Source organism: Giraffa tippelskirchi, chromosome 8, assembly GCF_054371585.1.
Source record: "Giraffa tippelskirchi isolate mGirTip1 chromosome 8, T2T-mGirTip1v1.2.pri, whole genome shotgun sequence".
Classification (NCBI taxonomy): Eukaryota; Metazoa; Chordata; class Mammalia; order Artiodactyla; family Giraffidae; genus Giraffa; species Giraffa tippelskirchi.
In genome coordinates this window covers 136383423-136407992 of record NC_137282.1, presented here as the reverse complement: position 1 = coordinate 136407992, position 24570 = coordinate 136383423, and the positions used below count along the sequence as shown (strand labels likewise).

Sequence of the window (24570 nt, the reverse complement as noted above, 5' to 3'; positions counted from 1 at the left end):
TATGTGATTACAGTCTCTGAAAATAGTGTTAAAAATAGCAGAATACCTGAAATATATGCCCTTTGCTTATGAAGGTCATCTAGCCTCCAAATAACTAGTGTCATTAGGTCCAGGCATCAGCGCTTTTCCCTTGCCCAGAAAACCCACGTCCAATTACGTTTTGTAGTATCTCACTTTGAGCTTCCCAAAACTCTGCCCTTCCTGGAACTCTGTACCCTCCTAATGGTTCAACTGAAGCAGTTCCATAATTTACTATCATAGTCAACATGCTTCATTCTTTCTCTGTTTTTATTTTACATACTCAGAGAACATATAAAATTAAGCAAAACATTGAAGAAAACAGAGTTCTGCCCCTGTAAATTCCTAACATGACTTACTTCACTGATTATCACCTGACTTCTGTTAAAAGATCATTTTCAACAGATAAAATCGTCAGTCTCATACAAATATAAAATGAGCACATGACAAAGGTTTTATTTAGCTCATCTATTAAGGAAGGGATGGTAAGACCTTAAAGCTGTTTCAAAGACAAATCTCCAAAGTAGACATATTAGTGCAGGCAAATCAGGAACACTAAACTGAACTGGCTCATAGATGCAAAACTGACTCATATCCTGTAGAACATTCGTATTTCTATGGACAAGAATCATCTGTGTTTCTATCAGTTTCTGCATCTTTCAGAATTATAAGATAGCCAAAATAATCAAAGGTATAGACCCCCTGTAGATTCAACACTTCACATGGGGTCTGCAACAGGGCTTAGTGTTCTGCTGACAGGGCACTCAGTCATCTTTTCACCCTTTCACATCTTTCACTATCTTTCTCAACTATTCCACTCTCAGTGAAAGTAACACCCATTAAGTAGGAACAAAATTGAGAATCCGTGAAGAAAATTCAACCTGTTGGTTCAAGGAATATCTTTGTTTCATTATAGATCTCTGTTGTTGTTTAGTCACTAAGTCACATCTGAATATTTTGTGACCCTACGGACTGTAGCATGCCAGACTCCTCTATCCATGGGATTGCTCAGGCAAGAACACTGGAATGGGTTCCCATTTCCTCCCCCAGGGGATCTTCCCAACCCAGGGATCAAATCCACAACTCATGTGTCTCCTGCATTGGCAGGCAGGTTCTTTACCGCTGAGCTACCTGAGAAGCGCCTTATAGGTCTCTACATACACTAAATTACAATTAACTGCACAAAACTAGATATTCAAAATAACACACCTTTACCTTATCTTTGTAAGTATTACGTTATATACCTCTGCTACTACAGCTTTGTTCTCCAATCCAACAGCCTCAGCCGAGGCTTCTCAGTTAAACACGGCCCTTATATTTACACGAAGTGACCTTTTGGTTCAGAGAAACCGTGAGAAGTAACCAGAATACACGAATACAGGCTCAGAAATTCTAGCAGGAACATTGTCAAGAAGTGTTCACAATCGTGAAAAGAAAAACGATTCTGCGACTTTCAACAAGTTCCCAGACCCAAGCAAAAGACAGAAGCTAATTTCTGTGTCCTAACAGCTACTCTGTGGCACATCCTGGACTCTCTTCTGCCCTTTGGGTTTTAGAAAACATAGGTTTGACTTATTTGCAAGCATAGGAAAGGCACTGGGGAGTCATGCAGGGAACAAGGAGTTTCTAGATACTTCTAGACGAGACGGTGACCTGGAGAGCCACCCCTTTCCCTCCCCTCCCCCTCCCTCCTCCCCCCTCCCCCTCCCCCTCCCCCAGCCCTCCACCCCCATTGTTTTCCAGCCTTTGTTGGACCCTCCTGCTTCTTCCCGCCTCTCCATCTTTACCTGTCTTCCCTCCCTTCCTTCCACCATCCTCCTGCTTTTTCCCTCTTTCCTTTCCTCTCTCCCATTTGGCATCACCTCACACCTTCTCACCTCCAACCTCTTCCCGTTTTCCTTCACTCTTTCTTACTAACTTCAGTCCCCCCTCCTCTTGGCATGTCCAAAGCTTCATTTTTCTAAATAGAGGTCATTTTCTACTCCTAACACAGTCCCTGTGGGAACGGGGATGGACGGCCCATGACAAACGGTGGCATTTCAATAACTGTGCAGCAACAGCCCTGCCATATTGCCCATGAAACTGCTCCACGCTGTCGGCCAGAATTTAAACTGTAAAACCATAACAACAATCTTATGTTTTCCTCTGAGTCATATGTTTTCCCTTTTCAAAAAGTGGAGAGCTGTATTGAATAATGCTCCTCCTGCTAAATTTCATCTTTCACGTATCATGCCTTTCTGGGTCCTAGGCCTAGGGTAGATGCTGAAACAGACACCTTCATGATTTTATCAAGATTACAGCCCAGCAGGAGATGGAACAAGTGGCAGACCTTCAGTACCTTAAGCTGTGGGTGTTCGGAGAGAGAGAAGCACGGTCACCTAAGGAATAACGCCGAAGGAGCCCAGCAATCAGAAAAGGACTTTCTAGAGGACGTGAGATTAGAAGGTTTAGGGCTTTGTAGAGGGCATCCTTCATAAAGAGATTTCTAAGAGGAGAGGGGTGGAGAGGGAGGGAAGGAGAAGGGCGTGAGCAGAGAGGAGACGATTGGGGCTCTGAGGTCAAGTGGGAGAGGACAGCCAGTGCTGGTCCTGAAGGCACTGTGAGCCCAGTTCAAGCATTTGGCCTTTCTCCTTAGGCTGCTGAAAGATTTTAAGCTTCGGATCATTTCACGAAGACAGTGATTGGGAGGTTGCTCTGACTTCGGGAGGGCTTCCCCTGAAGCGACTTAACAGGCACGCACTGACTTCAGGGAAGAGAGTGGATGGGGGCAAGGTGGTGGACCAAAGAACACCCAGGAAACCACTGGTGGGATTTTAACTCAGGGATGTGTTTGCGGTCTGTGCCTGTTCACACCCACAACCCAGCCTCTCCCGCTTTGCACCAGTTCTGAGTGCCCTACCCTTCAGAGTCTGGCTGCCACCCTTCAGAATGAAACAGCCAGAGTCCAGCCTCCTGATGACAGAGCTTGTTAGACCCAACACTCCCATGGTTCCAACCTTCCTCCAATGGGAACTCAGCTGGACACTATGGGATCTTTCCGAGGAGATCGCCTCCCCTACATCCTCTACTCTAGTTCCTCTCCTGAGTACCCAGATAATTGTATTTCATGCATATTTCCTGAATTTTTCAGATGTTAAAAACCACCACCAAATAGAGGAAATTAACTACGTGTTGATCATGAACACTAGCCCTGCGGCCTTCCGGCACCTAAGGATAATATTAACCTCTGTGACCCTGTCCTGCTACCTCATCACCAGCCAAACAGAGAACTGTTCTCCAGTCATCACACATCCTTCAACCTCTCTCCTCACCCGGCCTTTAGAAATGCTTTGCTGAAACCCTTTGGGAATGTGGGATTTGGGGGGTGTATGCCCCTTGTTCTCCTCAAATGGCCCTGCAATAAACATTTCTCTGCTCTGAGGTCCGAAGTTTCGGTTTGTTTGGCCTCAGTGTGTATCAAGCACACGAACTTGTGATCGGTGACTCTAAGGTAGATGGGCTTCATGGAGATACTACGTACACAAGCCACAAACGACTCCCTCCTCAGAAAGGTCTCGCACTTGGTTTAAATTTCTGCTGTTACCGTCTCAAAATTCTTTTTTTTTCCTCAAATTTTTTGTTTTGGACCTGCCACATAACATCTTAGTTCCCCAACCAGATTGAACCCGTACCCCCTGCAGTGAAAGCAGAGTCTTAACCAATGGGCCACCAGGGAAGTTTCCCCATTTCAAAATCCCTAATTTTTGAAAGAGTGGCCTCACATATTCATTTCACACTGAACCCCACCAGCTATGTAGAGAGGAGTCCTGTTTCTAGCAATGTGTAGATATTAGCCCTCAGAGAATTCTTTAAACCCTAAGGGAACATGGCCAGAGAGTTTGAGGAAGTGTTCCAGAATTAGACACAGACTGTCATCAGCATTTCCAGGGTCAGAGCAAAGAGGGTCTCTCCCTCACTGGAAGCTGACCCTTCCTAGGCCTCTTCCTGCCTGCCTCTGACCAATGGCTCCACATCACGGCATCTGGAGCGCGGCCAGAGAATTCTTCAGCTCCCTTCAAGAGGATGAGGACGCTCTTGACTTTTGCAGAGTTAAACACTTGGAGAAACTTCAGGAAGAAAGCGCTTGGTGCAAGGTTAAGCTAGCTGGCCCACCAGTCCTGCAAATCCTCATTTCCACGATTCGTAGCATGTTTATTCTCTTCTTGCCTGTGGCCAAAGGACACGTTTAAATGTCTTATTTCCTCCAGGGAGCCTGGAGAGTAACAACCAGCACCTAATACAGGAAATCGTGAAGAGATTTAACACGGGCTCCTGTATAACTTCCCTTCCCCCAGCCTCCGCCCCCACCTCCAGCCACACCGAGTCTGTCGGCTTCTTCCTGCAGCAGAGACTAGACGGCAGTTCACCTCTGTTCCCTGAGGTCCCTGTAAGTGCAAGAAGCTGGAGTCTGCTCTTGGGAAAACCCCACCCTTCCACGGCTGATATTGAACTGGAGGCCCTTCAGTTCCACCTTCCCAAAGTGGTGCTTTGGGGGCTTTCCAATACAGGATTAAATTTCAGAAGCCTGCAAAGCACAGAAGAGAAAGGTGGGTTCCTGTAAGGATTTTCTTTTGTCTTGTTGACGGTGAACCAGGCTGTTCTGAATTGTGTGTCCACATGACTTTTCTCGTAGGCTGTGTGTTTTCAACCTGTGTATCTGGTTGAGGCTTATTCATTTACAGGAATGTGGAGGGAAAAGAGTGAGAGGGAAGAAGACCTTTGGAGATTTTGAATTTCTGCATCTTTGGATAAAGAAGGCTGCCCAGCAGAGTACCTAGAACACGAAGCTGAGTCTTCTTCCCTTTGGAGGGAAATCTCATGAGAAGTTGCATTTGGAAGCTTCAGTATAAAGTAAAAATGTTACCACCTGCCTTTCCTTTTCAGCAATATACGCCCCTCCTTAGAGTTTTCTTTTTTTTTTTTTAATCCTTTCTGAGTTTTGTTCCTTTCAGTTAAAGATGTCCTAGGGGATTTTCTGACAGAAATATAAATAGGTGTTTCTAATTCTGGGTGCCTTTGAGTTATAAGAAAGAAACAAGCACTGTGTTCAGAATCTGGTGGACCGCCGTGTTATTTTCCAGAACTTGCTGTGAATCAATTGTTCTTCCTGAAGCTTCCTGAAGCTAGATGCTAGTGACTGTCAAGTGATGGCTGAGAAGGCTAATTTTATTTGCTCTCTTGTGATTATCGTCTACAGGATCCTGTTTCCCTTGTTGTTGTTTAGTCACTAAGTCGTGTCCAACTCTTTGCCACCCCATGGATGGTAGCCTGCCAGGCTCCTCTGTCCATGGGCTTTCCCAGGCAAGAATACTGGAGTGGGTTGCCATTTCCCTCTCTAGAGGATCTTTCCAACCCAGGGATGGAACTCTCGTCTCCTGCATTGGCAGGCAGATTCTTTACCACTGAGCCACCTGGGAAGCTGGTTGCTTTTTCTGTCCTTACTGGGGCTTGAGATGATGTGTCCACTGAGACCCAAAGCAGCGGGTGGAGGGCGCGGTTGGTCAAGGCTTATTCAAATAATACTACACACAGCATGTTTCTATGATTTTTTTTGCCTCTTACGCTTTTACTGTTTCATTTTTGTCCTCACAAGCAATTCTTTCTCTAGGAGAACTATTTTATAGTAAGTCCATAAAATATCGGTCAATTTACACCTGTTTATTGGAACGTGGACAGTTCTTCCCTTTACTGCTCTTTTCCTTCCTGAACTTTACTTTTTTCAGATGGTGAAAATTTCTTGCCACTTCTGTATTTCACCCCAGCACAGTCTCCCTCCATTCTCTTCTCCATACTCTGTTATAGGGTTCTTGGGAAAATGCAATTCTGAGAATGTCACTTTTCAGTGAAATACTTCCACTGCGCTCCACTGCTTATAGCCTTGCTTCCTATAAGGTTGTCCAGGGACCGGCTGCTTCAGGACAAGCTGCAAGCGCAGCTTGTTAGAGATGCCAGTTTTCCATCCCCTCCCAGATTGACTGAATCTGCATTTTAACCTGGTCCCTGTGTAGTTCACATGCACTAAAGTTTGTGAAGCCCCAGCTTAAAGTCTGATCGTTACTATCCTGCCAGCCTCACCTCTCACTTCTGACTTTCCAGCTGTATCCAGTACCTTCCAAATGCTTGAGAGCTCTGCTGCCTGCCAATGTCTAGGTGTGCTGATCTCTCTGTCCCCGGTAACTTCATTCATCTTTTCCACCCAACTACCCACTGCAGGCTGATTGTTTCTCCACCCGCCTCATCCAGTCCACCTTATACTAAGTGTGCCTCAAGTCTGCGATTTTATGGCACTTAGCAAAATGCTTCTGTCATAGCCCTTAGTACATTAAATGATGGTTGCTAGGTTTAGTTTCATCCTTGAGGAGTTACTGGTCATTGATTTCTGAATGCATAATCCTTGAACCAATGCCAGGTACATAGCTTGTACTCAGTGTTTTTGAATTCATGAATGAATGAATGGATGGACCCATGAATGGATACATTGTCCCAAGAACCCCATATCTTCAGACTGAGATCTTGAGTTTGGAGTTTTCCAAGGAGATTGCCAACCTCTATAACATTTTCCCACACTCTCCTTTATGAAATTTGCTGGATTCATTTCTTCACCACATATTTTGAGTACCTCCCATGTGCCATACCTTTTTGAATCTTTTTTTTATTTCACTATGACTAGCTTCTCCCAGGAGGTGTTTCTCTATCAATGCCCCCTATTCTCCACCACTCCAAGACACTTACTCACTTTTCAGCAAATATGTATCAAAAACACCTTTCCCACACCAGTTCCAGTGTTACACTCAAGGAATATGATGGCTGAAGACAGAGATGTGAGTCCTGCCTCCATGAAGTTACCCATAGAGAGGATGTGATTTTTTATTCTTCTTGATCTTGCTGCTTCTTAAAAAGCCTGAAGGAAAACTGAAAGCCTCATCTCTAACCAAAGCTGGCACATCCAAGTAAAGACAGCAGGAGTTCGAAGGCAGAGTGATTTAGTAGAAAGAAAGTTGGGCTGTGTTTCAGCATCTGATTTAGTCCAATACCTGCAACTCCCTTGCCAAGTGACCTTGGGTGGGGCCACATCCATCTCGTGGACCTGGATTTTCTCAACTGCTGAACAAGACAGAGAGCGATAAGGAAAAGAGGCCCCTGTCTTCATGAGTGAACAGAGAAGATACTATCCAGGGACCCTATGCACTCAGGTCTGTCACGTCACCAGGGGACTTGAAAGGCAGGGCTTGGCTGTTCTCTGGGTCAGACTGGCAGAGGAGATCTTGAGGGAGTCATTTCATATGCCCAGGGGCTTAGCCGTTACATTGTCCTTGGCACCTTCCATCGAGAACAATGCGGCAGTGTCTTCCGGGGAGCAGTGCCCTGAAGCTTTGAGGAGTCCACTTGGCATTTGCTGTTGGGTGGAGAGCTGGTTTGAAGTAGGGCAGCTGAGGAGGGAGGCAGTGTCATCCTCAGGCAATCTCTGCTTTTGGAAAGCAGCCAGGAGAAGGGAAGGAAGTAGCTCCACCAAGTAGTGCGCGAAAAATCCAGGAACCTATAAGACACAGAACAAAGAAGACATCCCTGACCCCGACTGTGTGTGACACGGCTGCAAGGACTCCCTTCCTGATTACATTGGGCTTTTTCTAATTTGTGTTCATTTCACCCGTAATCAGAGGTTGGGAGCTGGCCACGGAATCCTTTGTCCCCAAGCTTTGTACCTGCATGGAGTGCATACACAGCTGGAAGGAAACAAATACTTTCTATTTGTTCTCCAGACACAACCACTAGGCTTAGGCTACAGCAGACTCTTTAGGCTTTTGCAGGGGACCACACTTCCCCTGTCTGAGCCTTCTCTTCTTGCTCCATCATTGTGTGAAGCTTCCAAATGAAATGCCTTCCAGACCCTGAGTCCCTTCTTGATTCCTATTCATTGAGCATCTCTTTGCCTCAACACTTCCTGCACAACCACCTTGCCAATAATTGCCTCCTAGCAGGCAAAGTGTTTTCTGCCAGTCATTTCCCAGCCTCTCAAGTTAGCATTAATTTCTATCAGTAGGCACACCTTGTAGCAACAGAAAAAAGAGGTTCGCCTGCGTGAGGGGTTTCTAATGATCTGTCGTGGGTCTCAGGGTATGTCTGAGATCAAACTTGCCTGTACCTGATCAATATTTTTTTTTCATCAGAGGCATAGAGTGGGCTTAGAAATTGGCAGACCCACTTCTGAATCCTCCATCTGCCACTTCCTTTAATAAGTAGTTATGTCTCGAGTCTTAGATTTGTTTCTGAAAATGCAGATAATATTTACCAAGCAAGGTTGTAAAGAAGATTAGTTATTTACAAAGTACTAAATATGTTGCCTCAAAAAATACATCAGATCTGAAAAGAGGAAGCTAACCAAGATGGTGAAAATGATAAAAATGTCATGTGCAGAATAGTTGAAAGAACCAGGGGATATTTGAAGTAAGAAGTAACTCTTATAGCCCATGAAAGTTAAAGTGTTAGCCACTTAGTTGTGTCCAACTTTTTGCGACCCCACTGACTGTAGCCTGCCAGTCTCCTTTGTCCATGGAATTCTCCAGGCAAGAACACTGGAGTGGGTTGCCATTCCCTTCTCCAAGGGATCTTCTTGACCCAGGGATTGAACCCAGGTTTCCTGCATTGCAGGCAGATTCTTTACCATCTGAGTCACTGGGGAAGCCCCATAGCCCATGAAGGCTGCCTTCAAATATTTAAAGATGATTGGATGTGGGAAAAGAGGTCAACATGAGTGGAAATTATAAGATAACAAGTCTTAGCTCAATGTACAACATCATTTACCCACCATCAGAATTGTCTAAACTGGGTAAGCTGCCTTGTGGCAGGGTGAACACCCTGTTCTGGGCAATATTCCAGGACCCTGGAAGCATGGCCAGGATGTTCCTAAAGGAATGCCCTCACTGGGTGGAGTGTGGGTGATGACCTTGAGCTACCAAGAGCCTTGTGATGTCAGGGTTCAAGTCCAAGCCACCAAATAAATGTATGCCCCCCCCACCCAAAAAATTATCAGGCTACAAAGTGCCTGATGCTGCCTTTTGACTAGCTAGCCCTACCCATCTGTGATGCTTTTTAAATAGGGTCTTTGCAACAACAATCAAAGTTGGACTTCCAGGAAAAAGAAACGAGAACAATGAGATGGGAAAAGTTCACTCCAAACCGCTCTTCTAGGGTTACTCTTCAACTAGATTGTGGGTTACTCCTTGTGTTACAAACAGATTCCTATTTGATGGAAAATTGCCACATTTGGGGATATTTTCAACTTCACTGGGGTCAGGCAAATAATAGCAAGACTCAAATCTTTGTCCTTGATTTCTGCTCTATCTATAAAACAAAAGCACAACAATATGACTATGTATTCTTTGTCATCCAGAAATCGAATTTAAAAAACTTTTTTCATTTTTAATTGGAGGATAATTGCTTTTCAACATTGTGTTGGTTTCTGCCGTACAACAAGGTGAATCAGCTGGAAGTATGAATATTAATGTATCCCCTCCCGTTTGAGCCTCCCTCCCACACCTCTAAGTCACACAGAGCATCAGCTGAGCTCCATGCGCTACACAGCAACTTCCTGCTAACTATCTATTTTACACATGGTAGTGCTACCCTCTCAATTCATCCCACCCTCTCTTTCCCACTACTGTGTCCACAAGTCCATTCTCTATGCCAGAAATCTAATTTTAAGAAGGGCAAAATAAAGTAATACCATCTTCTAAACTGCAGGGATTGTGAGTGAAGTATTTCCCTTTGGGGGGAAGAGGAGAGCTGGCTGCAGCTGGCTGCCTGCTCTAAGTCAAGTTCACCAACCCTTGTTTTCCACCCACCTTTCCTTTTCTGCTAAATGAGCCATATGATAACAACCTCTTTGCCAGCTAAGGACCTGGAGGCTTTTATAAAAAGGAGAATTTAGCTTAGGCGGAGAGGGACCTGTACACAGCATCCACTGCTCCCTAGGATGTTTTGTTCATACTTCATCCTTCCAGGACTCAGAAGAACATTCTGGTCTTGTCATTTTTATCCCTCACATCTTTCTGCAGTTGCTTGGGCAGCATCTTCACATGCTTTTCGTTTTCGCAGTCTTTGTTTTGAAATCTCAGGAAAAAGAAATTGTTGTTCTTTCAATAGAAGCAGACATCAATGGGTGATGTGTTTTGTCAAATCAAAACAAAACGACAGTGTATATTATTCTCCAGGTTTACCTAGGTTTCTTGAAAACAATTTAAAAAAATTCTTTTGAAATATAATCAACTATGCAGGACAAAAATCAGAGAAATCCATGCAGAGCAGCATGTTTATTTTTAGATGCACATCAGCCACCCAGCATAGCAAAGCAACTGTCTAATGTCCAAACTAAGGCCCTGGGAATTTCCTCTAACAAGCCTGCACTTCCGCGCATTGTTACAGTACAAAGGGCAGTGCAGGGCCTGAGTGCAGGGCTCCGGGTGACCCCGCCCGCCGTGAAATCTGGAACCTGTCATTCCTTAAGTCTACATAGTCCTCAGGGCCGGGGTCACTGCGCAGGTCGCCCTGGCAGCTCTGGGCACATTCGAATGAGTAGATGTGTATGATTATTTCATCTAAAAATATCTCAGAGACCACTGATGGCATTTCAGAAACAAAGGTTCAGCTCTCTACGTGTGGCTGTGGATCTCCTCAATCCTCACGCTTGTCGTGAAGTAGACTCTGGTCTAGCCCAGAAATGGGGCTAACTCTGGGTTAGATTGCAATTAATAAAGTGGTTTTAAAGCATATTTTATATATATATATATATATATATATATATATTTAAGCATAGATGCCTATACACACAACCCCAACACACACACACACACACACACACACACACACACACACACACACACACAAGGAATCTGACACCTGAGTCACCTAGATCTTTCCTGTTATCCTAGACTAGTTTCTGATTCTTGATTTATCTCCGAAATGGATGCAACAAACCTCACATCCTATTAGTTTGAGGAGAAATAACATGCAGTATTACAAATAAACTGACTTCAAACTAGACTTCTGCTTAAAGTTGTGCATTTTGGTCCTAGTATGCTTTAAGCTCTCTCTAAGAAACTATTGTAAGAATGTTGGTTAGTGCTGGGTTAGTCGGTGGAAAGTCTTTCCTCTCTTTAAAGTGACATACAATTTGTTGTTGTTTAGTTGCTAAGTCATGTCCAACTCTTTTCCCACCCCATGGACTACAGCCCACCAGGCTCCTCTGTGCATGGAATTCTCCAGGCAAAGAATAATGAGGCGGGTTCCCATTTCCTCCTCCAGGGGATCTTCCCTACCCAGGGATGGAATACACGTCTCCCCCATTGGCAAGCAGATTCTTTACCACTGTGCCACCTGGGTAGCCTTCTTGTAAGAATATTTGGCATCAAGTCTCCAGGGGTTTTTGTTGTTTGGAGGGTTTGCGTTTTTTGCTTTTGTTTTGTTTTGGTTTGGCTTCTTTGCCCTTGCAGAGGAAGAATCCTCATTTGTTGCTAAATGGACACACTATGCTAGGAGAGTTTTCAGGCCTTTGTCAATCCCTCCCCACCCTGGGGAAGGTCAAGGCTGCCACGCTCAGGGCTGTGTCGGGGATTACCAGGGAGGAGGAAGAGTGGGTCTCAGATTTGCAAGAAGGGGTCCATACCTGCCCTGTGGGGTCAGCTGTCTGCATCCCAGCAGCCGCCTGTGAGGATGGGGTCCGGAGTGATCAGACACCCCAGGGGACCTGCACAGATAAACACCAGCCCTGAGCCTGGATGAGATGGCTGGGCTTTGTCAGCAGGTGGATGGCCAGGCCGCCTCTGGACCCGCAGATGCAGGAAAAGGTGTTCTAGACCTTTGGTGAAAAATGTGCAAATGTTAGTAAAAAACACCTTTATGGATTGTTTTGTTTGCAAGTGTTTATTATCAGACACTCCTCAGGGGTTCACAGGGCAGGTCGCGAATGTCCGAAGTAGGGCCTGGGAATTTCCTTCCACCAAGGCTGTGCTTCCTCTCTTTGTTGCTCCTCAAAGGACAAGTGGAAGCATTGCTCGAGAGCCTTACTTAACCCTTTCTTCTGTCCGCCTGCCCCATCGCAGAATAGTCCCTCTGTCAGCCTTTGAAGAAGCAGAAAGATTGCAGACTTGGGTTGTGTGGGGGCACCCACAGGTGCATATGCAGACAGGCTTCTATATATGAGTGTGTATATGTGTATATGTGTGTGTGTGTGTATATATGTATATGTGTATGTACGTGTATATATATGTGTGTGTATATATGCGTGTATATGTTTGTATATGTGTGTGTATGTGTTTGTATATGTGTGTGTGTGTGTTAGTGGAGAGGAGATAGGCAATAAAGCATAAAACTTACTTCTTTTTTTCAAACTTTTTCTTTTATATTGGAGTATAGCCGATTACCAGTGTTGTGATAGTTTCAGGTGGACAGCAAAGGGACTCAGCCATCATATACATGTATCTATTCTCCTACCAACCCCCCTCCATCCAGGCTGCCACATAACACGGAGCAGAGTTCCCTGTGCTGTGCAGTGGGTCCTTGTTGGTTACCCATTTTAAACATAGCACTATATACTTGTTCATCCCAAACTTCCTAATTACCTCTTCCCCCAATCTCCCCCCTCCAACCATAATAAAAGCTGCTTCTTTTTTAAAGTTCTCTTTCAGTATCACTACATACACCCAGTCATTGTTCAGACCAGACAAAATTTCTACTTTATTTACCAAAACATACTTTCATAGTGAAAATGCTCGCCCAATTGTAGTTCCCTGTCCCCATTCCCTGTTCCCAGAGCAGGGTCCTCCTAGGATGATAGCTGTTGTTCCCCTTTGGAGTCGGTACAATAAGTGGGAAGATCCTTCATGAACCAAGATCTTTATGGAGCATATATGGAGCATAGGCCACCTGCCTGAACTCCACTAGGAACCAAGGGAAAACAGAAGTTCTGCCTGTGAGAAAGTTCAAGCCCATCTGATGTATTTATACCTATATGCCGACACATACACTCATGCCTTGTTGCAAGAGTGCAAAGCAGTCAGGGAACTGTGTGATCCAAGTCCAGGAAGATCAGAAGAGGAACCGGAGCCCTTGTGCAGCCAAAGATGCTATTATGATACCCAGACACATTTTTCTGGTGACTCCAGTGTCCTCAGCTCTCCAAGCTCCAACACGGCTAAGTACACGCATACACACACACACACACACACACACAGGGACACACAACTCACTCTCAGGAGACAGCTCTGCCATCTCAGAGGAAATTGCCTCTCGACCCCAGCTCCACAAAAGTTCCTCCTTCCACACCCATCTCTTCTCATTCTTTTCCTGCCTCCAAGGAAGAGACAGCCCTTCGTTGCATCCAGAGCTCAGCTTTAACCCCTTCTCATTTCCCAATAGGCTTCTCAGATGGCACAGCGATAAAGAACCTGCCTACCAAGGCAGGAAACACAGGAGATGAGGGTTTGATCCCTGGATTGGGAAGATCCCCTGGAGAAGGAAATGGCAACCCACTCTAGTATTCTTGCCTGAAGAATCCCATGGACAGAGGAGCCTGGTGAGCTATAGTCCATGGGGTCACAAAGAGTCGGACATGACTGAGCACACACACACTCACCCTCCCAATGGCATCACTACCTCACTACACTCTCCTCTGATTGGTTCTTCCCACTATCATTTAAATCTGCGTAGGACCATCTCATGGCAGAACAACCTTTACTAACCACACAGCTACTCTTCATCTCCCTTTCCTCCTCACCGTGAAATACAAAAAAGAATTGTTGATGTTCACATACTGTATCATCATCAACTGCTCACCCAGCAAATGACTCTGTTCTGTATCCTCATCTCCTCAACCCCCAGGACGCCTTAGCAAATGTCTTGCCAAGACTCTCTGTGACCTTCCTGACCCCATGCCCACCTCACTCCCTTGTCTACAGCATGTGACCTTGTGGACTATCACCTTCTGTGCTCTCCTCCTGCCTTCTGGGCTTCCACAGTCTCCTAGCTTTCTAAAACTACTCAGTTTTCTTTGCAGGTTCCTTTCACCTACTGTTCCTGCCACTTCCCAATGGCCACGATCTGGACCACCTTCCCTGCCACCTCCCAATGGCCACGATCTGGACCATCTCCATCACCTCCCTGCTGAAATTCATCTCTCTGTCCAGAGTTCTCTTTTCTCCCTCCTCTATTAAGTAAACTATTGATCACCCAAATGCTCAGTCACTCAGTCATGTTCGACTCTTTGTGATCCCATGGACTGTAGCCCACCAGGCTTCTCAGTCCATGGAGTTCTCTAGGCAAGAATACTGGAGTGGGTTCCCATTTCCTACTCCAGGTGGTCTCCCGACCCAGGAATCATTCCCGACCCAGGAATCGAACCTGCGTCTCTTGTGTTTCCTGCCTTGGCAGGCAGATTCTGTACCACTAGCGCCACCTGGGAAGCCCCCATTGATCATCCAAAGTCTGTCTGAAATGCCACCAGATTACTCCCTTTTTACATGTCTCTCCATCCATGAGCTGACTTATCTTCCAGGCATTCTCGCAACCCTTCCTTATAGTGCCTTTCGTATTTGTATTCTCAGTAATCGTTCCCATATTCTTCTTTCCTAGAACATAGAGATGCTTCCTCATTCATCTTTGTATTCCTCACCCCCAGCACAGTTCCTGGCACCTTGGGTTTTTCACTAAATTATAAAGAGTTGGGAATGTCAAAGTGTCATTTAACAGACACTTTAGCGAACTTGTCCCTGAACTTAAAGAATAGTAAACAGTACTGTTTGGGGAAAAATGGTATCAGTAAACTTTTATTTACATATGTATTTAAATTTTAAAAATGCAAAAATTATATTTGAATGTAATTTTTAAAGTTACAACTCACATTTAGACTACTAACAATATTTCACTTTTCTTCAAGATGGAAGTTAGAATCCTGAGCACTTCCTATTTGAGTGTTCAGTCTCTGTTTAAAAGCAGAAAGGAATGACAACTTGGATTTCATGTCGAATTTAAGTTTTCCCTCAGGGAGAATGTCTGAATGTGTCATGAATGACGCTGAATTTTCGTGCACCTGAAGTGGGGTTGCCATGGTGGAGCAGGGCTAATATTTTGCCAAGGTTTTGCCACTTCACTGTGCAGCTGGCATTACATAAGATTTCCCCAGCTGCACCTGCAGGCCTTTTGAAGCCACAGAGATGGATTTGCTGAGTTGTTTGAACGAGAACCAGGAACAGCCCAGAAAATCAGCCTGATCACTGAGTCAGTACCAAATCCCCTCAAGGTCCTGCCTCCCAGGAGCTCAGACAGCAGAGGTGGGTCTCAGAAGGTGGGGCCAGAGGCTCACCCAACTCTGGGTGGTGACAGTATTCCGCCTCCTCCCTGGGGCTATGAAGAGAAAACATAGGAACTGCTATTTATGTTGAAAAATGTCATTCCTTTAAATCTCTACATTAGGTTTTTGTAATAATGCATGTAAAATATTAGTACAAAAGAGCAGGAAATGGCTTGTAAAATATGAGCCATAGGTAGCATGGTTTGTCCAAGTATGGTTGAGAGATGGCTGGAGCGCTGGTCAATATGTAGATTGCCAGGCTCTACCTAGATCTATGAAATCAAGGAGGAATGTGGGGCAAGAGGCAGGAAGTAGAGCTGAGCTGGGGAATCCACATTTTTTAACCATCACTTTAGAAGGTTCCTCCCAAGTCTGATGGACATTTTATTATGCATCAGGAACAATATATAGGAAACACCTGGCAACCTGTGTTTAGAAAAGTGTCTACACTGGGCAGGTGGTGCAGTGGTAAAGAATCTGCCTGCCAATTCGGGAGATGCAAGAGATGCTGGTTCCATCCTTGAGTCAGGAAGATTCCCTGGAGGAGGGCACGGCAGCTCACTCAGGATTCTTGCCTGAAGAATCCCATGGACAGAGAAGTCTGGCAGGCTACAGTCCACAGGGTCGCAAAGAGTCGGACGTGTCTGAGAGCACACACGCATGCACGCTACACTGGGCACCCCTACCTTCTGTGCACCCCACTGGGGAGCTTAATGATTTTGCCATCTGGGCTCATCTTTGATGCAATATCCTTCCTGCTGAATTTGTAGCCCTTTTGTGGGCTCCAGGTTTGGAAGACAATCCTATATCATTTTGTAGCATCCTTCACACTGTCATTTTTAACAATTTATGTGTTACTGTCTTGGCAACTTGTCTCAGCACGATATATTATAGAAGCAAGAGCTGGGCTTAGGATTTGGGTCTGCCCCAGATTCTTCAATTTCTTTGACCGCCAATCTATGTCGTTTTTAAATGAGACTTGGCAAGTTGATTAACCTTTCCAAGCTTCCCTTTCTCGAGCGGGAATAGCTAACCAGCTCCTAGCTTATTATGAAAATTAAACATCATACACACAGTTTTTTTAAAGGCACTCAGCACAGACCCTGTGACAGAGTGGATTCTCAGCAAGAGAGAACAATTAAAAATAACAACAAATAAACAAGCTCCCACTGTATAGCCCAGAAGACTATATTCAATATCCTATGATAAACTATAATGGAAAAGCATATTTTAAAAAAGAATGTATATGTATATATAAATATATGTATAACTGAATCACTTTGCTGTACAACAGAAATTAACAAAACGTTATAAACCAACTATATTTCAGTAAAAAAATGACATAGTTTCATCAACACCAACCATTGAGGAAAAGAGATTAAGTAATTTGTCCAAGCTTACTTAGCCAGTAAGTGGTAGAACAAGGACATAAACCAAGGTAGTCGGGTGCCACAGGCCATGCTCTCAACATTTTACAGCGATTCTGATAATGTGCCTCCTGGGGAGTCATTATTAACAAACAGGAATTGAGCGCTAGCCTACAGTGTGTTATGTGCTCAGCACATAGCAGTAGACTGACAAGGCCCTTCCCTGGACGCGAGGGTGAGGACTAGGAGAATCAAAGGATGGAAGAAGAGCTCCCAAATCTTTTTAATGCAGTTCAGGAAATGCCTTGATGGCGGCAAGTGAGAGGCAGAGGTGTACACACAACTACAAGGAGTGAAAGCAGCTTCTTGCCTGGAATGACCTTGACTTGGGTCTTGAAAGACAATGGGCATCAGACCGGTGAAAATAGGGGAGGAAGGCAGTTCCGGGGAGAGGCTGGAGAACACAGTGCCGGCAGGGCCCTGGGGAGAGTCCAAGAGGGGAGAGTAAGAAGAGAAGAAAGCGATGGGGAAAAGGGAAGTGGGAGGGTAGGCAGAAGCCCTAAGGATTCAGGGTTTCAGCTGAAGACGATTGTAGGTCACGCTTCCCGGGTGGCTCAGTGGTAAAGAATCTGCCTGCCAATGCAGGAGATGCGTGTCAACTCTGGGTCGGGAAGACCCCTGGAGAAGGAAATAACAACGCACTCCAGTATTCTTGCCTGGGAGATCTCATGGACAGAGGGGCTTGACGGGCTACTGTCCGTGGGGTCACAAAAGAGTCGAACACGACTGAAACAACTAAACAGCAACGGTAAATTGTATGTCACTTTAGAGAGAGGGGAGACTTTCCGTCAACTAACCCAGCAGCTATCTACTGCCAGTGTTTCTCTAAGTTTAGGCACAGCTTCTGATTCTACTGGCCTGGACCTGGAGACCAGACACCAGTACTTTTGCAAGCTGCACTATGGTAAAATAATCATTTTATATCTCAGTGGTTGTTAAGCTTTCTTGTGCCTCAGAATCACCCCCTGAACATTTGTTTAAACACTGATGTCTGGGTCTACCTCCAGAGTTTTCGATTCTGCAGGTCTGGAGTGGGCTCAAAAATTTGCAGTTTTAGGGAATTCCCTGGCAGTCCAGTGGTTAGGACTCTGCACAAAAAAGAGTTTGCATTTCAAGCAAGTACCTAGGGAGTGTTAAAGCTGCCAATCTTCAGCACTTTACAGAGAAGAATCTTGGGGTGTGAAGCCAGGAACTTAGGCAACAGTACTTAGGTGATTCTTAAGCTGCTGATTTGAAAATTCCTGGGAGGAGGAATGATTGAAATCTCTTGTCTTCTTTGCTATAATGCTTCTTTAACTTTGAAATATTTCCGTAGTGTAAGAAAATCAAAGCCAAGTATTCCTGACGTACTGGGTCATTTTGCCCTACGCTGCTGTGCTGGGCTCGGTTGTGCCTGGCTCTTTGTGGCTCCATGGACCGTAGGCCACCAGGCTCCTCTGTTCGATGGATTCTCCAGGCAAGAACACTGGAGCAGATTGCCATTTCCTTCTTCAGGGGATCTTCCCTCTCCAGGGATCAAACCTGTGTCTCCTGCATTGCAGGCAGATTCTTTACTACTGAGCCACCTAAGAAGCCCTCATACGGGGCTTCTGTAAGTGGTCAAAACATGGTGACTTGGAGGGTTCTTTGGAATTTTAAAAATCCAAAATTTGAAACGTTTGTTTGCGAAGCAGGAAGTTTGTTTGCAAAGTAGGAAGTCACTTGCTGCACAGAGCAAACACTCAGGTGGAGGGCATGTCCCCTGGGAGGCTTTAGATGTGTGACTTCTGAGCAAGTTTCTCTCTGTTTTTAGAACAGCTTGAATCTGAGTCTCCATGGAAAGGGCTGTGAATGTGGAAATGTGAGATCGGTGTCTTTGTGTGTGGTCAATCAGCTAAGGCAGGAAGAGGCTGGGAAACCCAAAGGCAATGAGAACAAGAAAGGTGAGGGCTTCCCTGGTGACTCAGATGGTGAAGAATCTGCCTGCTAATGCAGGAGACTCGGGTTTGATCCCTGGGTCAGGAAGATCCCCTGGAGAAGGGAATGGCAACATACTCCAGTATTCTTGTCTGGAGAATTCCATGGACAGAGGAGCCTGCGGATACGGTCTATGGACTCACAAAGAGTCGGACGTGACTGAATGACTAACACTTTACTTTAAAAAAAACAAACCCTACCCAAACTACCTTTTTTAAATGTCATGGTCACAAACTAAATTTCTCACACCAAAGATTTGAAGAAAAATATTCGTATGCAAAATAGCAAGTGGCCAAATTAAAAATCTTTAATATAGTGAGTAATGAATCAAAATGAGGCTCCCAGGAACAGAAATAATTACAAATCATAAAAAAGCAAGTTATGGTGAGGGTTTTATTACCAATCTGGTTTCTTAAATTCCTCTCTCTAGAGTATTGAAATGCAAACACCCTTCTGAATATCTGGAAGCATCTGGAAATCTTCATTTGTCCAAAGAGGATTCAGTTCCATTAACTATCTCTATTTCAGAAAGAACGAATGGACTAACTGTATGCTTTATGATTTTCCAATACTGCAATTTTCCAATTTTTGAACTTTGTTTACCAGGAAAATGAATTAATGGAGTTCCCCCATTCCGTGGGGGCTTCCCTTGTAGCTCAGCTGGTAAAGAATCTGCCTGCAATGCAGGAGACCCTGGTTTGATTCCTGGGTCCAGAAGATCCCTTGGAGAGGGGATAGGCTACCCACTCTAGTATTTTGGGGCTTCTCTGGTGGCTCAGATGGTAAAGAATCCACCTGCCTTGCTTGAGACCTGGGTTTGAGCCCTAGGTTAGGAAGATCCTCTGGAGGAGGGCATGGCAACCCACTCCAGTATTCTTGCATGGAGAATCCCCACTGACAGAGGAGCATGGCAGGCTACAGTCCATGGGGTCACAAAGAGTCTCACACGACAGAGCTACTAAGCACAGCACCCATTTCTTATCCTCACAATATATTCAACTTCTGATGCAAGTTACTTATGAGTTTTAAAACAATGTGTTCAAAGGGAAGTTACTAAAAATAACTGAAGTGAACTATGATTGTATGAAAAGGAAATAAACAGAAAACTACTTTCACTGAGTCCGAGAAACAATAAACTTTTATTGACTCGCTCTTTCCCCTCATTTGTTTAATTTGCACATAGGGATTTTAGTGGAAACCCCAGGTACCCCAATTTGGTTGCCATGTTACTTTGTGTCTCTGCGAGCTCACAGGCAGTGGGGTGCCTTCACATTTCCTGATGTTCCCCCCCCCAACACTTTTGAACCCACCTGGGTTCCAGTCCCAGCTCAGCCCTCAGTTCAGTCAGTTCGGTTCAGTTCAGTTGCTCAGCCGTGTCCAACTCTTTGCGACCTCATGGACTGCAGCACGCCAGGCTTCCCTGTCCATCACCAACTCCCGGAGTTTACCCAAACTCATGTCCATTGAGTCCGTGATGTCATCTAACCATCTCATCCTCTGTTGTCCCCTTCTCCTGCCTTTGATCTTTCCCAGCATCAGGGTCTTTTCCAATGAGTTAGTTCTTCGCAACAGGTGGCCAAAGTATTGGAGTTTCAGCTTCAGCATCAGTCCTTCCAACGAATATTCAGGACTGATTTCCTTTAGGATGAACTGGTTGGATCTCCTTGCAGTCCATGGGACTCTCAAGAGTCTTCTCCAACACCACAGCTCAAAAGCATCAATTCTTCAGTGCTCGGTTTTCTTTATAGTCCAACTCTCACATCCATACATGACTACTGGAAAAACAATAGCCTTGACTAGACGGACCTTTGTTAACAAAGTAATGTCTCTGCTTTTTAATATGCTGTCTATGTTTGTCATAACTTTTCTTCCAAGAGTAAGTGTCTTTTAATTTAATTCAGCCATGCTTGTGTTCAACCCAGATGCCTTGAGTGTGGCCATTCGGCTGACCCTGTTTATGCGTGATTCCTACCCATAGGAAAGTATCACTAGTTAAAGAAGGGAGCAGTGAGTCTCTTTTGCTTTGATGATGTCTGAAAAAAATGGGGGAAAAGGAAAAATAAGGTGAATGGCAGGGGGGAAGATAAGGGCCCCTGTGAAGACCTTTGTGGTGGAACATGGCGGGTGGTCTCTAGGACGGTACTTCTCAGAGTGTAATTTGCACAAGAGTCACCTAGAGAGTTTGTTAATGATTCTGGACTCCACTCGGAGATTCTGGTGAGAAGGCCCGAGAGTCCCCATCACTGAACCTCATGGGCTTATTTAGCATTCTCCCCATGAGATCATCCAGCCCAGGTGCTGATAGGTACCCACCAGGATGTTCCCTCATATGGTGTGAAGAGCAATGGGCCCCAAGGTCTTACCACTGGCTTTGAGGTGAGGGAGAGGAGAAAGCTTTCCTCAACCTCTTAGAGTCACTGGCTCCATCTGAAACTTGGACTGACAAAGGCAGGTGAACAGGAGGAATGTATACACATTTATTTAATACGTTTCCCATGACAATGACTCTTTTATGAAGAAATGAAGACCTAAAGAGACAGTTAAACCTGAGTGCTTCTCTGGTAGGGCTGGTGAAGTGTGGTGAGTGGGGGAAGGCTAAGGAAGGACAGAGAGCGAGGAAGTGTAGGGAACTGGTGAAAGCTTAGCAAGTCCTCTTTGCTCAGATTCTTCTCAGCATCCCTGGGGCAGAGAGAGGGCACCTCTCACGTGAAGGTCTTATGATCTGCTTCAGAGTGGAAGGGCAGGGGAATATCAGAGAGACTTCCCTGCTTCCGCCATTTTCTCAAACTCTCAAAAACGCCAAGATGCCATATTTGGGGGGAGAATGTCCTGAACTCCATCAGAGAGCAACCCACCTCCCGTGGCCTCAGTGGCTCATTATCACTGGCCACCTAGATGCCTGATAGAACAGAAATTACAGAAATATACAAGCACCAGTCAGCAGGTGGTAGGGTCTAAGGCCAGCAGAAAGCAGGGCAAGAGAGGAAGATGCTTTGAAGACACCCTGAGTATATTCTTTCTAGCAAGAAGTTTCAGGAACAAGCATTGGAATTAGTTCTGCAGGGAACGAAGTGCCTGGGTTTCCCAAACACACAAAATTAAATTATAAATCACATTGACTCACAAACTACATGACAAAGAAAACATGCCTGGTTGTTGATAATGGAAGATCACCTTGGAACTAGGATGGTAACTGGAGGAGTGCATTTGGCTTGGGAAGTTGGTATGCGCATTTGAAGGGTGGAGGTGTGGTAGGCTGACCTGCTTTGGTTAATACAGATAAGAAAACTCGAGGATCCAGTAGAAAACCCAATAATAAGAGAGTTGAGCCAGTGAGGCTGGGGAGGGATGGCACAAGGGTTGGAAAGGGGAATTGGGGAAACATGTTAGAAAGAGCAGTGTGATGCCACCTCATCAACACCCATGGACACACACACACACACACACACTCTTTATTGCTTTTATATTTCTACATAGCATGTTTGTCCATCTGATGGATAACTTATTTGTTTATTTATTGTCAATATTACTGTATCAGTCAAGGCCACACCAGGAAGGAAACCACACTCTCAAAGGTTCATTAGAAAGGTGTACTTGCAGCACCAGGAATCACCTCCTGCCCTTGATCACCTCCTGTAGGGCAGGAAAGGGTCAGAGGTTAGGGTGGCGTGTCAGAGAAGCCTGGCAAGCCTGTGGATGTAGAAGAGGGGGTTCCCCAGAATCTGTGGCTGAGAATGGAGCAATACAGCCACTGCCAAACTGTAGCCCAGTGAGGAGGGAGGGCAGTAGATCCCTGGCTCTGCTTTCCTCCCATCCTGCCATCTCCTGCTGGGATCTCCTGCTCTCCCAGATAACAAGGTGCTACAGGATGTGGGGTGGACCCCTCGGGCCACAAAGCCAGGCAGAGAAAGGTGGAAATGGACCGGGAGTCCAGCCAGCATGCTCTTTCAGCTGGAATGGAGCTCCTCAGGGACAGTTGTGTTCGTTACTGCTTATCTCCAGGGTCCCCATTAGTGTCTGGTGTGCGAGTTTTTAACAACATCTGGTGAAGGAATGAATGATGCATGGCTTGGAAGAAGAGGCCTGGCATCTGATTATACACATATTGTACTAGTAAGTTATCTAGAACTCCACTTTACCCACTTCTAAGTCTTGCTCTGTGAGCAGACAGAGCTGATTCAGAGTACCCCATGGGTCCCAATGCTATACCTCCAGCAGCACAACCACAGGAGTCTCAAGGTTCACCCTCCATGTCTACAGATGCTAGGGGCACAGGAGGGGCTCACCCCCAGCTAACTACCCCCAGGCAAGACAGAAAGGCTTTTGGACATGGGCTGCTCTGGTTATTCCATTCTCACGGAGTCAGAGGCTCTGATACCAAGCATTCCAGACTGGCTGTAAAATGGGGATGAAAATCATTCATCTCTCCCAGAAACATGAGGCTTGGCTGGGCGCTGCCCCACCGTCTGGCATGGTGTAAACACTTAGCAGTAGCTGTAAGGATTGTTTCCTGTCTCTGCTCCCAAGAGAGGCGTGGACCTGCGGCAGGGGCACTGTTTTCTGTGCTGGATCCTTGATCAGGGAGAGGGTCAGGGAGAACAGGGCAGCCCGTCCCAGAGGAGGCTCTGCCCCACCCCAAGGCAGAGCTTCCTGCTTCCTTGCTTCAGGGTTAAGTGGAGCGAAACTGGTTTCCCTTCTGACTTCCGGGTCAGTGCCACACACACACTTTTTTTTTTCTCCAGGTGGCCTGGGGATGCTTAGAAGAGTATTGAGAAAGAGACTGTGCTATTCTTCCTTGCTCAGGGTCAGGGAGATGTTTCCAGATGGAGCCGAGATAAGAAGCAGGTAGGGGACTCCTGGAAGATGAGCTTTGCTTGGGGAAGACGGGCATTGCCTTAGAGTATGGGGACTCAAGTGGTCTTCCTTTGCCAGAGGGTCTCCTCCACTTCTGTTTGTTGGTGCCAAGTCCTTCCTCCAGCCCTTTGGGTCTGTATTTCTAATAGCACCCCTCCAAGCTAAAACAGAGGAGGCTAATAAAGACAGGATAGGCAACCCACTAACACCAAAGTCCCCTGTAGTTGCAAGACAAGCTTACAAGACACTCTGGAATCCAGGGCACAAAAGTGGGTGGTGGGGAGAGGTCCCCCCAGGTGCAGGCAATAAGGTGGTACATGTTTGGGGAGAATTTAAGGTCAATAATGAAACAAACGAAAAGTCTTAAAAAAAAAAAAAGATCTCTATGAAGTGGCAATTCCAAACAATGTCAGTGACAAGATGCTCTTTATAAAAAAATTTTTTGTTGGTCTAAGTTCCATATAATCACTGTTATCACGGGCAAGTTTTAGTAATAGAATCTAAGCTTCTAGTTACCATATTTGTATTACTCATCTTTTGATGAAGATTGTGTTCTGCATAGAAGTTAATTCAGAAAACTCTGTCATATACTGGCTCCTGGCACACAGGGACTCCACTAGACATGCTGGTTCCAAGAATAAGTTCCTGATGGTTTGGAAGTGTCTGAGGTTGCTCCAAGTGTGTCTGTGTGTGTGTTAGTCACTCAGTCATGTCCGACTCTTTGCAACCCCATGGATGGTAAACCACCAGGCTCCCCTGTCCATGGGATTTCCCAGGCAAGAATACTGGAGTGGGTTGCCATTTTTTTCTCCAGAGGATCTTTGCATCTCCTGCATTGCAGGCAGATTCTTTATCATCTGAGCCACCAGAGAAGCCCCCCAAGTGTCTCTATCCCCCTGCATTTGAGCAGTATGCTGCCCTGCATACTGCCAT

General features: G+C 45.5%; 1 protein-coding gene across 4 annotated transcripts in view; it reads left to right on the top strand.

Annotated features, from left to right (window-relative positions):
• The first annotated feature begins 4103 nt into the window (after window positions 1-4103).
• Window positions 4104-24570, top strand: part of ADGRF5 (adhesion G protein-coupled receptor F5) — a 106790-nt gene continuing 86323 nt past the window's right edge. For 2 of the 4 annotated variants that reach the window (XM_081519690.1, XM_081519685.1), the window contains exon 1: window positions 4104-4604. The gene's annotated coding sequence lies outside the window, so the exon portion shown is untranslated. The remainder of the gene's footprint in view (window positions 4605-24570) is intronic. The other 2 variants (XM_081519695.1, XM_081519687.1) reach the window with 2 other exon arrangements.